We start from the raw sequence: 5,004 nt of genomic DNA on the forward strand, positions 1-5,004 counted from the left end.
TTTTTCTGTTCAATACATTGAAGATCTCGTGCCAATCCTTTCTGGCCTGCCAGGTTTCAAAAGAGAGATCAGTCATGAGTCTTATAGGTCTCCCTTTATAAGTTAGGGCACGTTTATCCCTTGCTGCTTTCAGAATTTTCTCTTTATCCTTGTATTTTGCCAGTTTCACTATGATATGTCATGCAGAAGATGGATTCAAGTTACGTGTGAAGGGAGTTCTCTGTGCCTCTTGGATTTCAATGCCTTTTTCCTTCCCCAGTTCAGGGAAGTTCTCAACTATAATTTCTTCAAGTACCCCTTCAGCACCTTTCCCTCTCTCTTCCTCCTCTGGGATACCAATTATGCATATATTATTTCTTTTTAGTGTGTCACTTAGTTCTCTAATTTTCCCCTCATACTCCTGGATTTTTTATCTCTCTTTTTCTCAGCTTCCTCTTTTTCCATAACTTTATCTTCCAGTTCACCTATTCTCTCCTCTGCCTCTTCAATCCTAGCTGTCGTTGTTTCCATTCTGTTTTGCATTTCGTTTAAAGCTTTTTTCAGCTCCTCCTGACTGTTCCTGAGTCCCGTGATCTCTGTAGCAAGAGATTCTCTGCTGTCCTCTATACTGTTTTCAAGCCCAGCGATTAATTTTATGACTATTATTCTAAATTCACTTTCTGTTATATTATTTAAATCCTTTTTGATCAGTTCATTAGCTGTTGTTAATTCCTGGAGATTCTTCTGAGGGGAATTCTTCCGTTTGGTCATTTTGGATAGTCCCTGGAGTGGTGCGGACCTGCAGGGCACTTCCCCTGTGCTGTGGTGTATAACTGGAGTTGGTGGGCGGGGCCGCAGTCAGACCTGATGTCTGCCCCCAGCCCACTGCTGGGGCCACAGTCAGACTGGTGTGTGCCTTCTCTTCCCCTCTCCTAGGGGTGGGATTCACTGTGGGGTAGCATGGCCCGTCTGGCCTACTTGCACACTGCCAGGCTTGTGGTGCTGGGGATCTGGCGTATTAGCTGGGGTGGATCGGCAGGGTGCACAGCGGCAGGAGGAGCAGGCTCAGCTCACTTTTCCTTCGGAGATCTGCTTCGGGAGGGGCCCTGCGGCACTGGGAGGGAGTCAGACCCACCGCCGGAGGGATGGATCTGCAGAAGCACAGTGTTGGGTGTTTGCGCGGAGCAAGCAAGTTCCCTGGCAGGGACTGGTTCCCTTTGGGATTTTGGCTGGGGGATGGGCGAGGGAGATGGCACTGGCAAGAGCACCTTTGTTCCCCGCCAAACTGAGCTCTGCCCTCCAGGGGCTCAGCAACTCTCCCTCCCTTTGTCCTCCAGGCTTCCTGCTTTCGGAGCAGAGCTGTTAACTTATGACCTCCCAGATGTTAGGCAAGTCCCGCTTGCTGTCAGAACACACTCCGTCCGGCCCCTCTGCTTTTGCGAGCCTGACTCGGGGTCTCTGCTTGGCCGGCAGGCCACCCCTCTGCCCCTGCTCCCTCCTGCCAGTCCGTGCAGCACGCACCGCCTCTCCGACCTTCCTACCCTCTTCCTTGGGCCTCTTGTCTGCGCTTGGCTCTGGAGACTCTGTTCTGCTAGTTTCTGGTGGTTTTCTGGGTTAGTTAGGCAGGTGTAGGTGTAATCTAAGTGATCAGCAGGATGCGCGGTGAGCCCAGCGTCCTCCTAAGCCGCCATCTTCTGGTTCGCCTTCTCCTCTAGAGAAGTTTTAGAAAAATTAATAGACTTTATTTTTTTAAATGTTTATTTATTTATTTTGAGAGAGAGAGAAAGAGAGCGAGCAGAGTAGAGGCAGAGAGAGAGGGAGAGAGAGAATCCCAAGCAGGCTCTGTGCTGTCAGCACTGAGCTTGATACAGAGCTTGATCTCATGAACTGTGAGATCATGTCCTCAGCCAAAATCAAGAGTCAGATGCTCAACCAACCAAGCCACCCAAGCACCCCTAGACTTTTTTTTTTAGAACAGTTTTAGATTTACAGAAAAATTAAGCAGATAGTACAGCCAGTTCCCATATACCTCCACCCTCACACAGTTTTCCCTTATTATTAACATCTTACATTAATGTGGAAACTTAGTTATAATAATGAACCAATATACATATATTATGAACTAAAATGTGTAGTTCACTCAGATTTCTTTATTTTTTACCGAATGTCCTTTTTGTGTTCCAAAATGCCAAGCTATATTTAGTTATTTAGATATACGTCTCTGTAGGGTTTTCTTGACTGAGACAATTTCTCGGACTTTGTTTTTGGTGACTTTGACAGTTTTGAGAAAGACTCATCTTGTATTTTGTAGAATGCCCTTCTGTTGGGATTTGTCTGATGTTTTCCTCATGATTAGACTGGAATTATGATTTTGGGGAGCAAAACCACAGAAGTAAAATGGCATTTTCATCACATCATATCAAGGCAACACATGATCTACATGATTTATGATAGTTGATGTTGACCTTGATCACCTGGCTAAAGTAGTGTTTGTTCAGTTTCTACACTGTAAAATGATTTTTCTCCCCCCATTTTCCATACTATCCTCTTTGTTAAGAAGTCAATATGTGCAGCCCTCACTTAAGGAGTTAAGTATTATGCTTTCCTTCCTTTAAGGTGTCTGCATGAGAAGCTATCTCTTCTCCATTTATCAACTTATTCAATTATTTTATATCACCATGGACTCATGAATATTTAATTTATACTTTGGAATATATTTTAGTATTATTTTATTTCTTTTGTTGTTTAAATTATTTCAGCTTTGGCCATTGAGAAATCTTTCAGTTGGCTCCTGTGTAATTTTGACACTTCATCACAGTGGGATTTTGTTTTGTTTCATTTTTAGCACTTCTTTTTTTTAAAGGGCAGAATTAATATTTTATTGTCACTTATAATCGGATGGAAGTTGTGTATATAGTCTTAATACTTGATCATTCCATTTTGTAAATAAAAAATTACAAGTTTCCAATAGCCAATGGCTGGTTATGTTTTCAGAAAACATAATTAGATTAATTCATTAATGGTAGCTTCAAGTTTTTCTTTATTATATCCAGAAAATTCACCCACCTTTTATCCCTTTTTAAAAAACTGGAAGGTTGGCATGCATTTGACTTCACGCTCTGAGGCAACATCCTGATGGCCATCCACATCTACTTCAAGGAATGAGATGTTGGAATACTTATCAGAGAGACAATGAAAGAAAAGCTTGATCCTTTTGCAAGGCAGGTCCACATAACATGGCTAATAAGTCAATTACTACAAGTTTAGGTAGTCCTGCACTGTTCAAGGCTTCCTGAAAAGCATACTTGCTCTTAATCTGTTTCACCATTTTGGTGGCTGGGTCTGACAAGAATGGTAAGGACTGATGAAAGTGGATCCAAAAAACAGCAGACAGAGCTTGCAGAGCACACAGGTCACCTTCCCTTTATAGCAACTAGCATTTTCAAAAAATTATTTTTTTTATTTAAATCTAGCTGATACACAGACTGATTGTTGCCAGAGGAAAGGGAGCTTAAGGGATAGGCAAAATGGGTGAAGATAAATGGGAGAGACCAGCCACTAGTTATGAAATGAATAAATGACAGGAATAAAAGGCACAGCATAGGGAATATAGTCAATGACATTGTAATAGTGTTGTATGATGACAGATGGTAGCTACACTTGTGGTGAGCACGGTGTAACATAGACTTGCTGAATCACTGTATTGTATGCTTGAAGCTAATGTATTTGGCACTTCTTTACTTTCTGGTGCTAAGATACTTGGTTTATCTTGTATATTTCCTTACCCCAGTCCTAGAAGCAGCTGTTTCTCCAAGGAGTCCTTGGTTCTTTTTATTGGAGAAAGGTATTAGTAACCAAGATCTAGGTGCTACGTGTGCTTGCTGTAGCACACTTTTATTAGTTTCAATTTTACATCTGTTTGATTATTTAATGAATATATTTCTCATCCACAAGATGTTCCAGTAAAGTAGGGACCATGTATGCTTTTGCTTCTGTTATGTTCCCAGTGCCAAGCACAGGCTCTGTTACATAATATGGATTTAATAAATACTTTCCAGATGAAAGAGGGTTTACGTTTCAGGGAAATGTCATCCTCTTGGTCATCCAGGACAGAAATATCAGAGTAATCTAACTCTCCATCATGTTTTTCGACTTTCACGTCCAATTATTAAGACATGATATTTTCTAGAATGCATTTCCTAATTTCCACATATAACTGCATTGATTCAAACACATATTTATTTTTCTGTTTTTTAAAGTTCATTCATTCATTTATTTTTTGAGAGAGGGTGGGAGAGAGAGAGAGAGAGGGGGCACACGTGCAAGTGGGGTTGGGGCAGAGAAAGAGGGAGAGAGAGAATCTCAGGCAGTCTCTGTACTGTCAGCACAGAGCCTGATGCAGGGTTCAAGCTCACAAACCTTGAGACCATGACCTGAGATGAAGTCGTAACCAACTGAGCCACCTGGTGCCCCTCAAGCACATATTTCTTATCTATGGACAACCACAATAGCATCCCAAATGGTATCCGTGCTTCCAGTTCAATCTACACTTCATATTGGTAGAAACTGACAAGCTGGTTCTAGAATTTATATAGGAATGCAAAGGACCTAGAAAGCCTGAAGCAATATTGAAAAATATAAGCAGAGTCGGAGGACTAACCTTTACCTGACTTCAAGCCTTTCTCTAAAGCTATATTAATCAAGATAGTGTGTTACTGGCATAAATATTGGCCAATACATCAGCATGACAGAATAAAGATCTCAGAATAGATCCACATTTATACAGTCATTTTATTTTTGACAAAGGTGCCAAAGCAACCTAATGAAAAAGGAAAAATATTTTCAACAAGTGGCATTAAAATAACAGTCCATTCATATGAATAAATGAACTTTGGACCTAGCCTCACACCATATACAAAAAATAATTTGGTGCAGATCAGGGACCTACACATATAGTGAAATGCCATAAACCTTTTAATGGAAATTGTAGAAGAATATTTTGCCTCTTAGAGTTAGTCAGTTTCT

The 5,004-nt window shown here is 41.2% G+C and overlaps 1 pseudogene; it reads right to left on the reverse strand.

Moving 5' to 3' along the window:
* Window positions 1-2,982: 2,982 nt before the first annotated feature.
* LOC102952879 lies at window positions 2,983-3,307 on the reverse strand (annotated as a pseudogene).
* Window positions 3,308-5,004: the final 1,697 nt, after the last annotated feature.

Source organism: Panthera tigris, chromosome X (genome assembly GCF_018350195.1).
Source record: "Panthera tigris isolate Pti1 chromosome X, P.tigris_Pti1_mat1.1, whole genome shotgun sequence".
In the NCBI taxonomy this organism is placed as follows: Eukaryota; Metazoa; Chordata; class Mammalia; order Carnivora; family Felidae; genus Panthera; species Panthera tigris.